Source organism: Camelus bactrianus, chromosome 3 (genome assembly GCF_048773025.1).
Source record: "Camelus bactrianus isolate YW-2024 breed Bactrian camel chromosome 3, ASM4877302v1, whole genome shotgun sequence".
Classification (NCBI taxonomy): Eukaryota; Metazoa; Chordata; class Mammalia; order Artiodactyla; family Camelidae; genus Camelus; species Camelus bactrianus.
In genome coordinates, this window is record NC_133541.1 from 110,557,215 (window position 1) to 110,578,760 (window position 21,546).

Here is a 21,546-nt window from a genome sequence, read left to right on the forward strand (position 1 = left end):
GTCTGTGAGTCTGTCTCTGTCTTGCAAATACGTTTGTTTGTGTCCCTTTTTAAAAACTTTAAGTAATAGAGGAAAGCAGAAGAAGCAGCGTGAAAAAAAATCTGGAGGCGGTAAAGTGCAAGGCACATTTGCGCATGTGTTTAGGGCAGAGTGACAGAGTGATTGTCCAGGGGCTCCGCGACTAAGCGCTGCCTGCCGGGTCAGGGCGAGGGTCTCTTTCCCAGAGGTGCAGCTTGGTTGGCTTCCACCCAAGATCTGGCCTTGTCTCACCTCTACCAGCTATGCTAGGCCTTGACTCTGCTCTCTCAATGTGGAGAATGACAAACCTAGCCTGTTTTCTTTATATTTTGTCCTGCTGAAGCCCATCCCCAGAATGCCAGCGCAGTTCTCATCAGCATTTGAGTTCAGTCACAGCCTTTGAATGAAAAGACTAGAACTTCAACCCTCAGGACCAATACAGACATTGGCACATTGGCTTTGGCAGAATTAGCTCACGAAGAACTAATGCTAAGGGACAGTTAGAGTGGAGTGGAAACTTATCTGCATAAAGAAATAGACTCATCTTAGTAATGATTGTGTAGCAAGATATGTTACTGTCATCTTCTCAATCCTGGGCAAAGCAGCAACTTCAGATGGTGCTCGGGTTACCATAGGAACTGGTGGAAAAGCTAAAAGAACGCACGATGGTTAAATCTAAGAAAAGGGCAGTAGCTCAAGAGATACTCAGTGGGAGCTACACTGGACTGGGGTCTGAAAACCTGAGTTTGAGCCCCAGCGCAGCTGAGTTTTGGCTGATCGACCCTGGAGGTGTCATTCCACCTTTCTGAGCTTCAGTTTTCTGTAAAACCGCACAAGTGATAAGGGCACTCTCCAAAGCGTCTTCGTTCGATTCTGAAAACCTAAAAACGTGCAGGTTATTTTTAAATAGAAAGTTAACTCCAGCTATTCTTAGGCAACCGACTAGAAGCTACACGTGATTTTGCATTTCCTACTAACTGCAGAGGTCAAATTTTCAGCTGCATAATCTTATCTCTCGTAGTGGCCAGAGGATGCTGTTTATAAAACAGCAACAACAATGCAACAGTAGCAACTGTAGCAACAGACACAGTGTTATCCAGGAACTGTGAGGAAAACACATTCCAAATGCACTTAGTTCTCAGAGCAGCCCCACTAGGTGGGTAATATTATTATTTTTATGATACAGATGAGGAAGCAAATGTTTCAGAGTTATTAATTAACTCACCCAAGGGATGGAGTGGGGAACTGACTCCAGTCTATCCATCGTCAGACTCTCTTAACTACCTCGATGTCCAGCCAGGAGTGAACATGGGCATACGAACCTAAGTGTTCCAGGTGGCCCTTGAAGCCTCCCTCCTTTGAAAAATGATCTCTAAAGATTTTTTCATAGGGATCAGAGCCTTTCTTCCCCAGGAAGAAGGAAGTCAGTCCCTCCAGAGTAAGAGAATGAACAAGCAATCCTTTCCCTCAAATGAACTCTGAAGACACGAAAGCGGACAGGCCTCCACTGGAGGAGAGGGGACCACAGGGACAAGAGAGTCATGAGAAAAGACAGCAGCCCCGCCTTCTCAGTTGTCTGAGAGATACTCCTCACAGGAGTCCCTGACCTCTGCCTGACCTTGCTCAATGACCCTGACCAAGGGTGCGAGGAAAAGCACACCAGGCACCAGAGGAGGGTCACAGTTGACAGATCAGACAGAATGGAGACACCAGCTGCGTGCACCAGCCTGAGTTAGAAGGCATGTTTCCAAAGCTCTGTTGAGTGCCAGGCACACAGAAAAATTTCTAAGACACAGCTCCTGTGCTTAAGGGAAATGCTCATCACAGAAGACAGGAGACAAATCCAGTCTCGGCGAGCGTTAATGCAAGACTCTAGGTGCCATACCAAAGTCCAAACAACTTGCTTTCAGTGCAGAGTAGAGGGAGGCTCAGACACAGTTAACTCCAACACGAGGCAGAAAGTGCCAAGTGTGCTAATGGAAGTACAAGCTAAGAGCTCTGGGAGCCCAGGATGGATGATTCCGACGGGGGCTCTCACAGAAGCGGTGGCGTCTGACTGGGATCTTGAAGGACTGGAATGAGTGGAGAAGGGCTGTGGCGAAATTCTCTTCATCACTGGGGAGCCGGTGTAAAGAGGAAGTCACGACGTCCACATTTGCTTTTCTGAAGGCAGAATGGCTCCAAACATCAAGTTGAAGCTCAGGATGACCTGGGTTTTTGACTCCCAGATCTACCATGTCTGTGTGACCTGGAACCTTGGCATCTCCATCTGCAGAAGGAGACACTAGTACCTTCTTCTTGGGATTGTTGTGGGAAATAAAGAAATTAATTACTGCATATGTTTAGTAATGCAAGGGCTTAGCAAATGCTCAATAAATGGTAGCTGTTACTACCTGTGTGATTACTACTGAGTGGACTGTATCTAGTTCATCTGGGCAGCACCTGAGGCGAGCCAGCCACTGTTGGACATTTAGACAACTTCAAAGATTAACTAAACACACCTACATGTTCCTTTGCATTTGCCTTCACCCTGTTTGCATTTTCCGTCCCCCAGACACTGGCCCACCAGCACTTTCCTGTGCTCCTGAATTACAGTTTTGCCTTTTTTTGGCTTCGTGTTACTTTGGTGTTCTTGTCCACATAATAGACCAAATGACTGAGTTTTGTTTTCTCATTCTTCACACAGTGCGGTTCTACACTGCAGGGTATACGTTTCGAGGCATTTCAGATTCAGCAGTGAATACACAAGAACCATTATCAAAGTCAGCTTCTTGGGTCCAGCCCTGTCTGGTCCACAGCCCAGCTTTGTTCCGTCTCCTGTTCATCCTCCTGCTGATAAGAATGTTGGAACCACAGGGAACTGCAGCCAAATCTTGTGCTTTACCAGGGAGGCCCACAGGAGCCAGAGACAGGAAGACACTTGGCAAGTTTATGTAGAGAGGCAGGCAGGGGTGGGACCCAAGTGTGTGGAGGCTCACAGGCCAATGTGCCCTGGATGGCTTCCCAAGTACCTCTGTGCCTCTGCTCTGCAGACAGGCTCTGATGAGGTCAAAGATGCATTTCCTTCTCTTCCTTCACCTCCCTCCTGGCTCTGGGTAAAGCTGGAAGGGGCAGCCCTCCTGGAGGTCCACGTGGTACACGCAGCCCCTGCTCGTACAAGGCATCTTTGGATGTCTCTCACACACCATGTGCTGACTTGGGGCCGTTGCAGCTCAGAACCCAGTTGACAACCAGTGAGGTGAGAAGACAGAAAACACTTTCAACTGCCTCAGCATTAAAAAGTGAGAAGCAGGCAGGCGGGAAATGTTTTGTGATGACCAACGTTGTAGGAAGTTGATAAAAATGAGTCAAATTTAAGGCTTGCCTTCTCCTGCTCCCCTGAGAACAAGGGTGTAAATGCCTTTTTTTAAAAAATTATTGAAGTATAGTCAGTTTACATTGCTGTGTCAATTTCTGGTGTACAGCATAATGTTTCAGTCATACATATACATACATACATTTCTTTTCATATTCTTTTTCATTATAAGTTACTACAAGATACTGAATATAGTTCCCTGTGCTATATGGAAGAAACTTATTGTTTATCTATGTTATATATAGTAGTTAGTCTTTGCAAATCTGGAACTCCCAATTTACTCCTTCCTACCCCTCTTCCTCTCGGTAACCATAAAATTGTTTACTATGCCTGTGAGTCTGTTTCTGTTCTATAGATAAGTTTATTAGCGTCTTCTTTTTTCTTTTTTTAGATTCCACATATGACTGATATCATATGGTATTTTTCTTTCTCTTTCTGGCTTACTTCACTTAGAATGATGATCTCGTTTCATCCATGTTGCTGCAAATGGCATTATTTTATTGTTTTTTTATGGCTGAGAAGTGTTCCCTTGTGTATGTAAATACCACAGCTTCTTTACAAGGAAGCAAAAGCTTTTAATCTCACATGACAGCTCCAGCTGTTCGGTGGTGGTGACCAGGCCGAGGAGGATTCCAAAGCTGCACCTGAGCTCTAATGGGAAGGAAGGCTAGGTTCCAGGTCCACCTTGGTCTCGGTCTTGAGAAGGAATTGTCCTTTCCTCTCAATGTGCAGAACGTGCTGTCTGTCTATGGTAGAATTTATTTCATTATCTCATGTCTGTTTTTTGTTAGTGGTTCGTGACCTTGTCTTCCTCATCACATTAGAATGTCCCTCTTAAAGGCAGGGGCCTTACTTCCTGTTTTCCCCATACTATATCACATATGGTGTGTTGAGTCAATGTGTTCATTACTTAGTGAATGTTAGGTTAGATACAGGGCAAGGCACTTTAGCATAATGGCATAACAGAACTCACCCTGTGGGATCAAACATACATAGGTTTGAATTCTAGCTCTGCCTTTATCAGTTCTGTGACCTCCACCTACCTGTACCTCAGTCATTTTTTTATAAAGTAATAATAATAATAATAATAATAATAATAATAATAATAAATACCTTCTAGGACTGTTACAAAGATGAAAACTGTTAATTAATATAAAACATGTAGTCTAGTTCGTAGCATTAAAGGGCTCAATCATATGCAATATCAGGAATTACCATCATCATCATTTGTTGACACTGCTATTATGCTGGTAACCAGAATCCCCAAATCCTCAAACAGCCCCTCTCTCTCCTTAGATATGAAAGGGAGAGATGCTAAGGAATAAATTGAAGGGAAAAAAAATCGAAACCCAATGATTATTATCTTGTGGCTGTTGCATCAAACCACAACTTCTGTAAGCTGAAGAACCCATGAACGCTTCTTTCCTTGAGGTGCTCACCTAGTCTTGGCTCTATGGATCTCAGCACTGTGGGGACCAGAAAAGACCAACCCAAAGCAATGCAAGGCAGGGGGAGAAGTTTTGCCCAATTTCTTGAGTAAGGCAGATCCAAGCTCTCCACTCAGACCTTCAGGGTGAAATAGGTCCCTCCTACCTATGCTCAAAACACCCCAAAGAAACAAATCCAGCAGCTCCAGCATCACTGCCCAAAGTGACTTTGCCACCTCCTTACATGTCTTGGAAGAGGCAATGGGGGAGGGGGTCATCCTAAACCAACAAACGGCCCCAGGTGGGAGGGTAGGTAGTGACACGGCTGTAGTGGTTGTTCGAGGTGTGTGTATGAGGGAGGTCAGTAACACAATGCTGTAAAGTATGTGCAGACTGTACAGAGAAAAAGAGAATTTGAAGCATAGAGGTGTTTGTTGGATGTGGTAAGTGGTAACAGAGTTTGGATCTGAAAATGACCATGCATTCATAGTCTATGCTTGATCTCTCACAGTTGAGTAAACAAAATTCTTCACTTAAGAAGGGCAATAGCCCACTCACCTGTTAATTCATTTACTTGGCATTGACTGTACTTCAAATGCTAAGGATTATGTTATGTGCTGGGTAGGCATGCTGGAAAAGAAGAAAGAGGCTCTGTCCTCACAAACTTACAGCCTAAAATAGGGACAGATAATCAACAAGCCAACAACCAACCAGATGCAGTGAAGCTTCTCATAACCAACTTCCATTCAACCGTCTCTTTGGATTGAACTGCATTCTCCATTATCTCTACAGACACCACACCTGATGCCCCTGGTGAGCTGACAGCTTCTGGTCAGTAGCCTCTTCTCTGATCAGCCCATATGTTTCTGCTCACGTCAACTTTGTTCAAGGTGTAGTAGGAATCAACTCCATTTGTTTCCAAACCTATTTATACTTCTGTGTTTTTATTTTATTTTTGCAATATAACTAAAAATTATGTACTGGTGAGATATCAGTGCAAAAAAACGTGGTCTTATTTCTTTGGAAACTAACTTAAATGCTTTTGAAAGGCTCAAAGATGAATCAGTGAAAACACTGTAATACTCGGTGTAGGCAAGATGGCTATAAAAGTCTGGGGGAAAAACACACACACACACAAATTTTGCGCTTACATTTATAACTGTCTTCAAGTTCCCACTACATCAAAAGATGGATAAATACATGTGCACTTAGGTGTTTTAAGCTAAAAGAAATACCTGCTATGAATCATTTTTTGTGATTCTCTTTTAATCATCTTTTGGAAGTAAAAGTCAGTAATGAAGGCCTTATTGCTTAAGCCACATACACACAAAAACAATCTTTTCCAGATAATCATCTTTTAACCATCTTTTTCCAAATAATCTAATCACAGTCCCCATTCCACCAGGTAAAAAGGTGTCTACTGCAAGTACAACTTGATTAAAGTGCTGTGAAAGAAACAAACTGAGTGCAGTGATAGACAACAGTGGGTGGTGGTCCTTGGAAGATGGGAGGAAGCCAACTGAGCCGAAGAGTTGTAGGCAGAGGGAACAGCATGGGGGTGGGGGCTGGTATGTGGGAGGAGCTGCAGCAGTGGATGAGGGAAAGGGAGAGGATGAATGAAACTTCAGGTCAGCAGGATTCAGACAAGGCGGACCCTCAGAGGTCATGCAAAGAGTATAAACATTATTGACAGTATGATGAGGACGCCCTTGGGGGCTCAGCAGGACAGTATTGACAGGACCCCCTCTCCATTTTCAAAAGAACATTCTGGCTGCCATGGGAAGAACAGATGAGGGTGTGAAACCGGGAAAAAGGGCAGGGTGGAGGCAGGGATAAAGAAAAGTGATAAAGGAAGTAATAAAATGCAGTCAGTATTATAGTCATTCCTCAGTATCCACAGGGGACTGGCTCCAGGACCCTCCTCAGATACCAAAATCCAAGGATGCTCAGGTCCCTTTTATAAAATGGCATAGTATTTGCACATCCTCCCGTATATTTCAAATCATCTCTAGATTACTTACAATATCGAATACGATACTATAAATGTTGTGAAGTGGTTGTAAATACAATGCAAGTGCTACGTAAAGAGCTGTGGCATGCGGCAAGTGCAAGTTTTGCTTTTGGAGCTTCCCAGATTTTTTCCCCCAAATATTTTCAATCCACAATTGGTTGCTCTGTGGATGCGGAACCCACAGATACAGATACGGAGGGTGTCTATGCAGGGTGAGTGGTGACATAGCACAAGCCACGGTGGAGGGTGGTGGGTAGTCATAGTAGTAGCTATGTTTGTGGCATCTTTAGAAGGACTTATATCTGTGTTTTCTTTAGTCAATCAATCAGCATGGCTGAACTTACAGCCAATTTTTAAAATGCATTTGTGATCTTATGGGGGAAAAAAACCCTACCAGAATTCAAGCAAGTTGGTTTTCTTTTTCAAGTTTGATGTTTATTGGCTGTGCAAGTCAGAGCAAGCCTCTTAACCCTTGGAAGTTTACCTGAATAAAATGAATAATAATGTTCTGTCTGGTCCACATCACATTTGGGTTGGATCAATTTGAATAAAATGACGGCTTACTACACTGTATAGTGAATTTAGGACTTTGGTAATCTCACAGCAGGTAAGACAGGTGTCATCGTCCTCATTTCACAGGTGGGAAAACCAAGACGTATTCAGTAACTACTGAGCTTCTACTATATCAAGACCAGGGCTAGGCTCTGAGACTTCAAACACAAATGAGACCCAGCCCTACCCTGCAGAAATTCACAGTCTAATGAAGAGACAGACATGAAAATGTTGAACCATAGAATATCAAGATAAGCAGTGAGGAAGAAAGTGCACTAGAAACTCAGAGGAAGAAGTAATTAGTTTTATCTGGGAGGGTTGGAAGGCTTCCCAGTGAAGCTGACATCTCTGATTGGGGTCTTGAAGGTTGTGTAGGAGTTTTTCAGGTGTTGAGGGGCATTTTTGAGGAATGTGTGCAGAACCATGGAGACCCAGAAGGAAACGGCTTGCTGCGCACAGCATTGTAGCCTCCAGCATTCAGTGGACTGTTCAGAATGAGGCTTGAGAGGTGGACAGGGCCAGTGTGGCTCTCCCATGTGGAGCTCTGTGGGTGCAGTACACCAAAGCAAAAAAAAAAAACAAACAAAAAAAAAACTAGTACATTAGCTTCATGTTCATTCACGCTTTCCTCAAATGCTCTCAGCAGTTCTACATTATGTCTGTGCCTGTGCCTTCTACTCCCTCCTTCCTCACTCACTGTTTTCCCCAGAATTAGTCCAAATCTCAGCCTTTCCCCCGCCACACACACGCCTCGATCTTAGTTTAGTGGAGACAGACAGAAAGAACATCCCTGAACATTTTATTCGCAGAATCTTTTCTAGAATTCAAGGCACCTGGACTGTTTCTTAGCAGGAGCTGTGTCACCCCATGTTTTGAGAAACCTTGAGAAGTGATTCAAATTTTGGTACAAAGGCAACAAAATACGAGAGGTGGTTGGCGCAGGGTGGGGGTGGGGGCATCTCTGCAAAGAAGGCAGGTGGGCTTCTGCTAAAGAGACTCATTTGGTAGAAATTGTCTAGGAGACCTGAGACACCTGAGTCTTCTGGACAGCTTGGTTTTTTTTATGCCTCAACTCTCCAATCTGTCAAGCGATAAATAAGAAAATGTGTATTTTTTAGCGGTGGAAGAGTGTTAGAGCTGATTGAATCTCACTTCTGTTACAAATGAGGAAATAAACTCCAAAGGCGGGAAATAACTTGCAGAAGGTCATACAGAGAACCAGCAGTTTGTCTGGTCATCGGTCATTCATTCATCCATTCCATTCAGCAAATGTTTTGGTGCCTCCCTCCTGCAAAGTACTGTGCTAGACACTAGGACTGGAGTGGGAGATGAAATAGTCATGATCCCCGCTGTATTTGGGGAAATGAAATTACACAAGCAAAACCACTAAAGAGGATAATTAAAGACAGGGATAAGCTGTGATGGAAATAAGGTGCCACAAAAAAGTAAATAAATAAAAGGGCAGGAGTATACTTTCAAGAAGGCATCTCTGAAGAAAGAACACTAAAGCTGAGTCCTAAAGAATAAGGAGTGAGCTGCATGAAGAGGGTTGGAAGAGCTTTCTAGGGGAGAACAGCATGTGTAAAACCCCTAAGGCAAAAAAGTTTGCCTCCGGACATAGAAAACAAACCAATGGTTGCTAAAGGGAGGGGAAGGGCTGGGGAAGGATAAATTAGGAGTTTGGGATTAACAGATACCACTATACATAAAATAGATAAACAACAAGGACCTACTGTATAGCACAGGGAACCGTATGCAGTTGTAATGAGCTATAATGGAAAAGAATCTGAAAAAAAAATACGTATGTGTATAACTGAATCACTCTGCTATATATCTGAAACTAACATTTGAAATCAGCTACACTTCAATAAAATAATAAATAAATAGATAGATAGAAAATGAAGTAGAAAAAAGTTTGGACTGTCCTGAAAGGTAAAAAACCAGTGTGAAGCGAGGCAGAGAGGGCGTGGCCTGGGAGCAGGTGTGATTGGAGAGAGAGGGGCTGGGCAGCCCTAAATTTCAGTGCACCCTCATTGGTAGATTCTTCATTGACCTTCGCACCCCCGTTGGAATGGAAAGGCAAGTACACGTTTTTAATAAGACTCTACTGGTTGAGCATTTGTTTAAAATTCTGTATTCTCAGTATGCTTTTCTGAGATCATGGATTCGAAGAGCAGGTGGGAAAGACAAAAGGACTGAGCTTTTCTTCTGTATCCACCGCCGTACTTGGTTAGTGTTCAGCTCAAGAAATCAGCCAAGGACAGGGGTCAGGAGAGAATTCAGATGAGATGAGGTGGAATTTGGTTTTCTGGTGGTGTCATTCGGTTCTGAGAGCTGGAAGTTCTTGTTTCTGTAGCCTTAGTTCATCCTTCATTTTTGTCCTTTCACCTCCTCAGCCGGAAAAATGAATTTCACTGATTTAGGGCACCCTCAGGCAATCATCTGCGGATCGGAAAAACTTTGCTTTGATTGACAGGTGCCAGTCAAGTTCATGGGTGTGCAGTGCATTGTAAGTTTTCCACTTGGCTTATGAAAATCCATTTATATGTATGATTTTCATAGGGAAACAATAGCAAATGAGAAATAAAATATTTTTCCCACTCACCCAGGGAACAGAATCAACACAGTCAAAGGGCAAGTCTGGTTTCATTTCATGACTGATTTACCTGGTGTTCCTTGCAGTGATAGTTCATTCTGCTCTGGTTGGTTACTATGCTAGTTCCCAAAGGCTGCACAAAGGCTGCTAGGTAGATGGAGTCCCTGCCTGGACTCTTCAGTGAACCCCACCTTTCACCCCCAAGTGAAGGTGAGTGAGCACTCACCCCAGCCCTGCTCTGCAGCCTTCATCTCAGCCCCAGGACCCAACCCCAAAATGAGCCTTGACCTCGGTGTCAAATTCAAGTTCAAACCTCGTCCAGCCCTTCAGCCCAGCCCCAGAATGAGCCCCTGACCCAGCACTTCTGACTAAGCCTCCACGTGTGCCTGAGACCTGGCCTTATAGGGTCCATCCACAATACTGTCGTCTTCTGGTACATACCAATTTTTAAAATAAACCTCTGAAAGCACCTGCCCTCCCAAGTCTTGAGTTCCCCTGCTATCTCATCAGAGACACCTTTGGCCATGAGGAAGTGGGACAGCCTCCTTTAGCCCAAAGCCAGCCAATGCATAGGAGAGGACACCTGGAACTCAGAACCACCCCACCTACTTGGTGTATTACTGTCCTGTGTCAACATTTCAAGTGGACTCTGTGAGCTTAAGTGCCCCACTGGCTCTTGGACAGAACCAGCAAGCAGCGGCCTCAGTCATATCAGGGTGTCATTGATTGACTTTGACCCTCTCTGGGTTCCTTTCCCCTGCCCTCCCCACAGTGTGAATACAGAGCCACTGCAGAAGAACCACGAGACATGGAAAGGAAGACACGGGCTCACACCTGTGTCCATCGTTCCCCAGGTGCACGATCCTTGGTTCCTCATCTGAACGCAGGCTCAAAGGCCATCATTCCTCCCTGACCTGCCTCGCTCGGTATTCCCAAGAGAAAATCGATGTGAGCGATTTAAAAATCGTGTAATACACTACGAGCTATTATGACCTCTCTCAAAATGTAACACTTCACCCTTCTTGCGATGCAGTAGCAGGATCGCTTAGAGGAGGAGCCGACCACTGGCCAAATCCAGCACAATGCCTGTCTTTGTAACCAAGGTTTACATTGTATATAAAATTTCCCACCCAGCTATTTACATTCAGTGTTTGGCTGCTTTTGTGCTAGAAAAGCTGCAGAGAGCAGTTACAGCATATACTGTGGGACCCTCAAAGCCTAGGACAGTTACTATTTGCTCCTTTGCAGAAGAAGTTGCTGAAACCTGGCACAGAGGATCAGAGTGACGGCTCTGAAGTTGGAATTCCTCTGTCCGGATTCTGAATCATCCACTGAGAGGCTGTGTGACCTTGGGCCAGTTAATTAGCCTCAGCTTTTTCTCCATAAAATGGGGATGGTAATGGTAAGCGAGGAATTCATGGAAAGCACGTAGCGGAGTCCCTGTCACGCAGGAAGTGCACAGTGTTGGCTGGCGTTATTATCAAGGGAATGAAAGCTCTGGTTTGTGATGACAGACTTTCAGGGGACAGAGTTAACATGGTTCAGGGCACAGGCCGGGGAGTGGGACAGAGCTGGATGTACATCCCAGCTTTGTCACTTATCACATGAATGACTGTGAAAAATTAATTAATCTCCCTGAACTTCCGCTTCCTCATGCATGAAATAGGAAAAGAAGAATTATAGAGCTGTTGTGAGGCATAAATGATAGCGCTTAGAGCAGAATTTGGCACACAGTAAACACTGAAGAGGTGACATAACTATAATAATAAATAAGAAGAGTAGTGTTTCCCCCAGCTAGTGGCAGCCACCCAGAACAGCCGGGTAGTGGGCAGGATGCCGGCAATGTGTGAGGGAGGGGGTCTACCTGTGGTTAGTGATACTCTTGACACCGGGTTCTGCATATTCCCAGCACATGTAAATTCAATAGACTTTAAAGTGGAGTTGGTCAGACAGCTGTCTAGGAGGAGGCTTTTCTCTAGGCTGATAGGCCCTCAGACCAGGTACCCTTCAGCACTAACAATCTATGAGCCGACTGTTCTTGGGTTAAGCGATAGGTCTGGGAGGACAGCACACACATATATATGGGTGTGGTTATATGAAATCTCTCTGAAAGGTCCTCTTCCCATGAGACTGCCTGGTGCTAGTGATGCTGAGCAGTTTGCTGTGCAGGGTGGGAGCGCCCTCGTTCTGAATCCTTTCGACATCCTCGGGGTTAAGTTATGTAATGGGATGTAAACCTTCTTGCCTAGGGAGCACTGGCTAAGGAGGCTGGGTGTTGTGGGTGGAATACATTAAGGTTGGCTGGGTTTCGGATGCCAGCCGGAGATCATGGCTCTCACTCTCTATCGGCCTAAGATAACAGGGAGTGAGTGACAGAGTCCAGGGGGCTGAGCATGGGGAGGTTGGATGAGGGGTGGGCAATGCAGCATATCCCTCAAGTTCATGGCTGCTACATGGTCAGCTTAACTTAGAAGACTGTGAAACAAGTAACATCGCCAAGCACTTATGCTCATTCCCTACCCAGCTCTGCCTCGGATACTTTACATTGCACGTACCAAGAAAAATAAGAGTTGAAGGACGTCTGCCTTCAAGGGAGCTTACACATCAACTGTGGATGAAAAGATATAACTACACAAGTCATTTGATAACACAAAGGAAAACTAATGAGACCACCCAATGCAAGAAATGCTGTGGAAGCAAGATTAGGTCAATTGTCAAGAACAGTATCAACAGATTAATATAGGTAAATGATTTGTATTCATTCATTCATTCCTCATTCTCTCATTTACCAGAATATTGTGTCATCATTGTGTGATGCCCTCTAGGGACTGTAAAGAATAAGCTTTATGAAGGCAGAGACATCATCTGTCTTATTCCACTCTACTCCACAGTGTATAACCCATAGGAGACAGGCAACAAAGACTGAATTAGACATAGCTCCTTACTTAACCTTTGTGTTTAGATGTATGTGACATTTATGGAGCTCCTAACATGATCTCAGGCTTTTAATTATATAAAATACTAGCAAACAGAAATGTAGTAGGCATCTGTTAGTTTGATATGCCTGACCTCCATCTTTCTCTACGTCCTCAATGTATCCATTTTCCTTTGGCTGACATCTTAGTAAGATGGTTACTGAATCTTAATAAGATAATCAGCTAGTTTCTCTGCCTTCCCTTGACTAAGGGATGACTCCTACCCTGAATAAGGCCAGTCTTCAGCTGTATGGGACAGATATCACAAATGGCTGGAGCAATGGTGACACTCTGAAGACATGTCCATGAAATCCTCACAGCTAGATTCCCAGAGCTGATGCAGTTTCTGTCTTCTCCAAGGTCCCGTCTTCAAGCTGGGGAGTGCCTCACATCCTTTCTTCTTCTTGTCTTTAGTTAGCATGCATTAATTTCTGTTCTTGCAATCAAAGAATTCAAACTAATAAAGCATGAGTGCTGGATAAAAGCGGGTAAGAGGCACAAACTTCCACGGACATGTGAAAGAAGGACAGAGACCTTTAAACACAGCTAGGAATGGGGAGGCACAAGAACTTCGTGGAAGAAGTGGCATTTGAGCTCAGTGTTTAAAGAATGGAAAGAACTGGAGAGGGAAAAGGCAGAAGTTGGGAAGGCTGTACAGGCTGGAGCAAGAGCATGAGCGAAGACCCAGAACCTAAAGCAAGCCTAGACACATCCCAGAACAGCAGTGTCTGTACTAGAACCCAATGGACGCACTGTTCCATGGTCGTAGCCCCGTTACATCTGTGTCAGAAGATGTTCCCTTTCCCATTTTCCATTAAGTCAGAACAACCTGCCCCTCTATGTGTCTCTCCTCCACTGCCTTGAGCTATATAGGATGTTAGAGCCAAAAGGTCTGGTAGGACCAGCTAGTACTGACCATCTCAGACCCAGCCGATGCTCCAGAGCCCTGCAGGTGCCCAAGCCACACATGAAGTACCATGTACCTTAGGGGAGCATTAAGTTTACTCCAAGAGTTATATGATCAGTTTTTATTCACCTTCATCTCTACTGCTTTTCTCCTTTTTTCTACACTACATCTATGCTGGCCTTCTTTCTGTTTCTCAAACTCATCAGTTTTTTCCTGAATCTTGTTATAAAAAGCCTTTGTATTTCCAATAGATCACAGTGGGGGTGCTCTGCTATGTACAAAACCCTGACTCAGGGCAGGCTGGCTACGAATAGTTTAGCTCCAAGTTCCCCACGAATCTGTGGTGCATGATGGGCAAGGGGGTGGCCACCTTTCCACCACACCCCATGTCACAAGACGAATGGCTCTCTGCACCGGACCCTGGTCCTGATGGTTCCTTCTGCCTGAAACTGCTTCCCTGGCCCTTTTCCTGGCCATCTCCTTCTTATGGTTCACTTCTCAGCTCAAATGTTAGTACCACAGAGAGGGTCTCCCTCACCATCTCATCTAAAGTTGCCCCGTCAGTCACTCTCACATTATCCCATGTGATTGCTTTGTAACACGGTAAAATGATCTTGCTGATGTGTACACCATCTCTCTCCCTGCTCTAGATCCTAAGCTCCATGACAGGGGATTCTTGTCTTCTTATCCAGTGCTGCATCCCCCTGGACCACCACTGCCTAACATGCACCACATGTGCAGTAAACATCCATTGGACAGGTGGATGGGTAGATAGATACAAGAAAGATGGATGGAAGAAAGAAGAAATCCCCACCTGTAGAACTACACATCTCCAATGAGTATAAAAGTTCTATTAGAGGTATTTCTCCCTCCCTCTCTCCCTCCCTCTCTCCTTCCCTATCTCTCTCTCTCTCTCTCTCTCTCACACACACACACACACACACACACACACACTTGAGAAACACTGATTTACTGTGAAATCCACTGTCCAGATGGGGAAAATGCAGCCCAGAGAGGGGAAGGGGTTGTTCATACTCCTAGACTTGCTTCTTTGCATTTGCTTTTCCAAACCCACGTCAGGCACTGGAACCTATGATCCATCAGTCAAAGTTCTATTTGTCCTTCTCCCTGGCCCTGGTTTTATATGTCAGCCCACAAGGTGAGTCTAATTCCAGCCCAGCCTTTATCTAATTCTCACATAGTGTCACATCTCATTGGCTTTCAGTGCCTGGTAATTAATACTAGTGTCACATAATTAGCACACGAGTCTGATCAGGGGAGGATGCCTCCCCTTCTGCATCTCCCTTTGCTGCCATGTCCCAACTGGGCTCCAGGGCCAGGGTGAAGAGAGGCCCCAAGAAGCTGAGATGAATCCAAAGCCAAAGGAAGTGCAGCATTGACATGGTGGCTTAACTCCCCAGTCCTGGCAAGGCCTTTAGCAGCCTGGTGCCCCCCACCTCCAGTTCTGTGCCACATCCTGCCCCAGGTGTCCTGGCTTTTCTACAGTTTCTCTAAGATCCCCTCCTCTCTCTCACCTCAGTGCCTTTGGATAAACTGGTCCCTTTACCTGGATACTGACACAAGGTGCTTTTAGCATCGTGCGTGCCTATAGTAAGTGCTCAGTAAGCACTAGCTATAATGGGAGTTATGATCATTTGTTCTATGTTTAACCCCCTTTTTACTCTCTCAAAAAATCCTTTCTTTCCATTAATGTAAAACTGAACTCCTGGTCTAAGCTCTGAGAGGGCAGAAAACATGTCTGTCTTGCATCATCTCTACATCTCAATTTTCTGGTAACATTAGTTTCTGGTGCTCAATAAACGTTCGTTGGCTTAAACCAATGAACAATAAGATTTTATCTAATAAATGACAGAGAAGCCCTGGGCATATCTCAGCACCCTGAATGATTTTTGGTTATTGGGGATGGGGACAATTCATTTCTATTTTGGTAATTCATTGCATGGCACTCTTAGATCATGCACGCAAGGGAGTAGAACGGGCTGGAGGAGCACTCTTATTGTCCTCTGAGTGACAGACATAAAGCACATTTGATGTCCCAAGGTTAGAGTCAGATCAAGAAGGTCACTCCCATCTTTAAGAATAGAATTATTCGAGGAGCAGGATGAGTGTCTAAAAGTACTCCTCACCTACACACACACGCTTTCTGTCTCTCTTCCCCAGAATGAAGCTGTCCTGAAGCCTCATTACCCACTATTTAGAATGAAGCTGCCACATTTCCAGGGACTGAAGTCAGGAGCCAAGGAGAAATGTCAGTGTGAGGACTTAAATGAAGTGACAATAAAAAGGGAGTTGCTAATACCAGGAGTTACCTTCCTGGGAGAGAGCTGTCAGGGCGAGTACTCAGGGCTGGGAGATTTACTGATACTAAGTGGATGGTGCCTTAACCAGGGGTGATTATCAAAGACATTTGGGCGAAGCGAGGATGGAATTGGACAGCCTGTGCCACACAGCATGTGGGTTTTCCTGCCTTCACCAATGCCTGCCCTCCTGCCTCCCTGAGAGGGAATTCCTGGCCTCCTTTTTCACTCGCTCTGACTGTTGGAAACATTCTGCTACAGAATCTCTTGGAGGCAGGAATGTCAGAATCTGACACTCTGGCAGGGTTCCCTGAATGTGCTGCGGCTCTTCTCTCTTAGCCAGGTCTTTGCTGCCACTCTCCCTGCAACCTGGAACCTTCTTTATGCACCAGAAGCTACACCATACCCCTCTCCTGGCTGATCCCTGCTTATCTTTCCCTGTCAAATCTGGCTTTTCCTCTTGGAAGCCTTCTCTGAGGTCCCTATCTGTTGGGGTTAGGTGTCCCTGCCTGCACCCTAAACTCATCCCTGCCACCACACTTATACAGAAGTGTAATTGACTGGTTCAGTGTTGGTCTCTCCCACTGTCAAGGTGACGGTCCTTGAGGTTGGGGCTTGTCTAGTTCAGCACTGTGTGTCCTAACATAAAGTCTCAACGAGTGGTAGACGCTGGATGTCAAGTGGTGGATGGGTGGGTGGATGGACGCATGGATGGACCAATAGAAGAGTTGTGTGTATATATGTTGACTCCCTGGGATGGAAGGGGGATGCATCAAGGACCACCCATTTTTTTTTTATTTTTTTTATTGAAGTATTGTCAGTGTACAGTGTTGTCAGTGTACAGTGTTGTGTCAATTTCTGATGTACAGCATAATGCTTCAGTCATACATGAACATATACTCCACCATAAAAAAGAATAAAATAATGCCATTTGCAGCAACATCGATGGACCTGGAGATTGCCATTCTAAGTGAAGTAAGCCAGAAAGAGAAAGAAAAATATCATATGATATCACTTATATGTGGAATCTAGACAAAAAAGACAAACAAACTTATTTACAAAAAAGAGCACCACCCAGTTTTGAATTTTGTTTCGTTTTAATATCAATGGACCCTAACACATTATTGCCTCCTGATCCGTCGTCAGCGGAAGGCAGTGTGCCCCATGAGAGGATTCTCCAGAAACTGAAGCTGACCCACATGCCAGGACTGTTTCTTTCCAACACTGCTGGGGGAGAGGGGGCGGGGCGTATCGCAGAGGTCAAGAGCTCCAGCTCTGTGGTCAGCGTGGTGGAGTTCAGATCTCAGCTCCGCCTTGTGCTGGTGCTGGGCCTCATTTCCCCAACTTGTAACCCACTTTATGGAACAAAAAAGTCAACGCAAGGAAACGTCCTTGGTAGGGTGTTTGTAAGTGCTCAAACGTCAGCTCTTGACTATGACAGTCAAAGGCACTGTATGCACCACTGGTGTCAGTGAAAGACTCTGCACATAGTCCAGCCTACTCTGATTCAACATGAGCCCAGGCGTCTGCCTAGCACACAGCAGGGTTCGCGGCTGCTCTGCGGGTTCCCATTTCTCCCCTCCTGCTTGCTGGACCTGACCTGCCAGCTCCACCTCTAGCCTCCGTTCTGAAGTGCCTTCTCTCATCTACTCTCCACTAGGTAACTAACTCGCACATCAAGTTAAGAATTATATCTGAACTACACTCAAGACCCTGAATGCATCTAGATTTAGTGCTGGGGTTCACTTACCATCCCAGAGCTCAGAGCCTTTATCTGATTTCTGGGTTTGAAACAGTGCACTGGAGGTTGCTACAAGTAAGACCAGCAAATAACCAAAGTGTGGTCCATCAGTAAATGTTTTCCAACTAATTAGACTAGAACATAGGATGCTGGAGCCTGAAGGGGCATTAAACATTATACAGTTCCCACCACCATTTTATAGATGGCAAACGGAGGCCCAGGGAGAACCTGGGATTGACTCAAGGTCACACAAGTACTGTGTTGTGACAAAACCAAGAAGAGACTCTTCCAGGCCTTCTGGCATCTAGTCTGGTACTTTTTCTACAAGACCATGTTATCTTTTCTAATTGAATATTCACTGTGACAGATTTAAAGGAATGCACTATAACTAATTATATTTCTGAACATTTAACCAATTATACATTCTCCCACAGGCCTTGGGCCTACAGAGTCTTAGTACCCCCCCCCTCCACTTCTCTCTCACTGCGATGCTCAGGTTTAGCTGAAATGAGGAGCCAGACTGAAGGTCAGATGCTACACAGTTCTGGGGGCCAGGGTCCATTCGTGTAAAACCAGGCCAGGCTACCTTCAAGCCATGCTCTTTTAGGAGCAGTAGGGAAATATACCCTCTCAGCCTTAGAGAATAAAACACTCAGTTTAAGGGAAACGAGATTTGCACAAGGGAAAAACAGGGAAATAATCTGAGTGGGAAAAAAACATCCTGGCCTCTGTGTCTAAGGAGTTAATCATGTCTACTCTGCACCCATTTCTTCCGCCCCATGCCACCTGTTCCTCCTCGACTTCTAAAGTTCCAGCAAGAAGCACTAGCCACAGGGGCCCCAGAGGCCCAACTTAAGGTGCGAAGCCGAGCAGATGACATCAGGGAATAGATGGGGAATGTGAGATTTATATCCCACCAGATAATATTTCATTGCCGCAAGGAAAGAAGAGCTCCTAAAAATACTGCAGACAGCATATTATAATATTTTAACGGGGTTTATGCACTCCCCATACACACTTCACCCAGTAAGATGGAGCGTGCTTTTTGACAAATCTATATTTAACATGAGAGGACTAATACACAATGTATGCTTCCTGGTGGAGAAATCCATAGCTATGGAAATCTTGATTCTGGTGATTACAATAGACATTTAAAGACAGTGCTTATTGTCGGCTGCAAATGGATGGAGAGTCCTCATTAGGGTGAAAGAAAAAAATAGTGTGAGTGGTATAGAATACACCTACCCAGCACAGGGGAGCAGGAGGTCCAGGGTGACCCAACTGTCATGTCTGTTTGAGTCCAGCTCCTCCTCATCCCCTCCTGCAGGTCATGTGCCCCTCTCTTCAAGCATTCATTCATTCATTCATTCATTCATTCAACAAACATTTACTAAGCACCTACCATGTCCCAGGCACTATGCTGGCTTTGGGACACAAATGAGACCCCTGTTTTCAGGAAATTGACAGTGATCCCAGCAGCCACAGATATATACAAGCCAAAAAAGAAAATGATTTCAAGTAATCATTGAATTATTAAATTCAAGTATGAAAGATAAGATGAGGGGGTGATAGAGACCTACAGGGAGATAAGGGGAGGATGGGGTCATTATTTAGAACAAGTGATGAAGAAAGGCCTGTTCAAGGAGGTGAGATTTGAGTTGAGAGAAAACTTCTGGAAAGGAGTGAGCACTGCAAGGAGGTAAGGGAAGAGCATTGCAGAGTGTCCTGGGCAGAGTGAGCTTGGAGCCTTTAGGAACAGCACCGAAGGCCAGTGTGGCTAGAGCAGGGAGCAAGGGGAGTGGTGTGAGAGAGGAGGGGGTTACAGGTGCAGGTTTATCTGGCTCTGAGTCATGGTGAGATGTTCAAGAGTTTTTCCTGTGTGCAATGGGAAACCTCAAAACTTTTGAGAGATTCTGTACAAGGAAGGGAAATAATGTGTTTCATTTGTGGTTTTTCTCTGTTTTCTATTTTTTTTTTTTTAATTAAAAGGATCCCTCTAGCTTCTAGGTGGAGGATGGATGTCACTACTGAAAACCGAATGCCATAATGCTGGAGTTCATGAGGGGCACCTTCAGATACCAGGAGGGTCATGAAGTGGGTTAAGAGCAGGCATACGAGGTTCTGATTTCAAAGAGTGGTCAGTGAGTGGACTGGGCACCTTGAGAAGTAGTGAGTGCCCAGGAACTACAAGCATGCAAGCAGATGTTAAAGGCCACCTGCCAGATCCCCTATAGATGGCATGCTGCTTTACATTAGAAGTCAGACAGATGATGTGTGTGGTTCTGTTACAATCTTTAACAGATGATTTTTCAAGGGCATAAAGCGAGGGTCTAGGAACTGACTGAAAACTAAGATGCAGAGTAGGCAATTGGGTCCCAATGGCTACTGGCATTCCTCAGTGCAGCATGGCCCAGTGCATCAGTAACATGTTTAAAAACATTCACCAACAAAGGGTCTGGGGGATGTAGGAATTTGACAAAATTTGGTTAAAATTGATCAGGATCCTCACAATCTTTTATGTAGCTAGTAGCAAAAACCAAGAGGAGGACAGAGTTTGGCCATTTCCCAAATTTATTTGCCCAGAGAAGCCTTTTCTTTTTTAGGAGGCTTTTTTATTTTATAGGGCTACAGTTTCATGGATCACATTTGGGCAATGCTCATGCAGCATAATTTGAGACCCCCATCTACAAAGGCAGTGTAGGGTCATGGAGGAAGGTGATGTGGTAAAGAGAGCAGAGGCTCTAAGAGCACCAGCTTTTTCATTTTAAAATAAAATTTATAATATCAAAGTCACAGGGTTGTGATGAGAACTAAATAGCCTAGCATATGCTGCAAAGCACCCTAAAATACGGTTACTGTGATGAAGATGACTTGTCTCCCTCACCATCCACATTAAGATGGTAATTTCCAGGTACTGCGGTGGCATTGGGGTTGGGCACTTGACTGCAGCAAAGACCATGAACCCTCATCCTACATCACACATTAAAGTGAAGTTTAGCAGCTGAATGCCTGCAGCTTGGCGCCCTAACTTTGGTCTTTTTAGCATGATATTCTAAGCAGCAGTGTAACCAGACACAAGCCAGTATGGGTAACTGTACAGGAATCTTACAATGTGGCACCTGTGGGGATGTTCACAGAGCTATTCTACTACTACGGCTGACACACTGTGGGGCCTGAAAAATCAGCCAGCAGGATGAACAAATACACAATGCGCATCGCAGAGAAATGTACACTGAAAGCTAAGGGTAGGCTGAGAAAATCAACATCTGTTTTCTTAAATGTGCGTCAGCAGCAAGCTGGCAGACCTTCTTCCTGTAGCATCTTATTATGCGTTGCCTCAAAGCAATGGGCAGTGTCATAGAAAGATCACTGGATTAGGGCCCAGATACCTGCCCAACTCAGATATGTTCCAGCTGTGCTACCTTGGACATGCTCATTAACTTTCTGAGCCTTGGTTTTTCCCTTTAAAAAAATGACCCAGCCTTCCTTTTCCTGCCTTAATAAGGTCATTGTGCAGATAAAGTGAGTGAACTTACAAAAATGCTTTGTATACATTTATAATTAATAACCATGACAACACCAGGCATGGAATTGGTACCTAACAAGCATTTGCATTAGACAGATGGATGGGTGGGTTGGACAGATG

General features: G+C 44.8%; 1 protein-coding gene and 1 pseudogene across 2 annotated transcripts in view; both read left to right on the forward strand.

Annotated features, from left to right (window-relative positions):
• LOC105080935 (N6-Methyl-AMP deaminase-like) overlaps positions 1 to 10,840 on the forward strand; it is a 43,744-nt pseudogene extending 32,904 nt beyond the window's left edge.
• The window catches only part of GRIA1 (glutamate ionotropic receptor AMPA type subunit 1), a 289,213-nt gene that overhangs the window by 129,313 nt on the left and 138,354 nt on the right, over positions 1 to 21,546 (forward strand). The window lies entirely within an intron of this gene.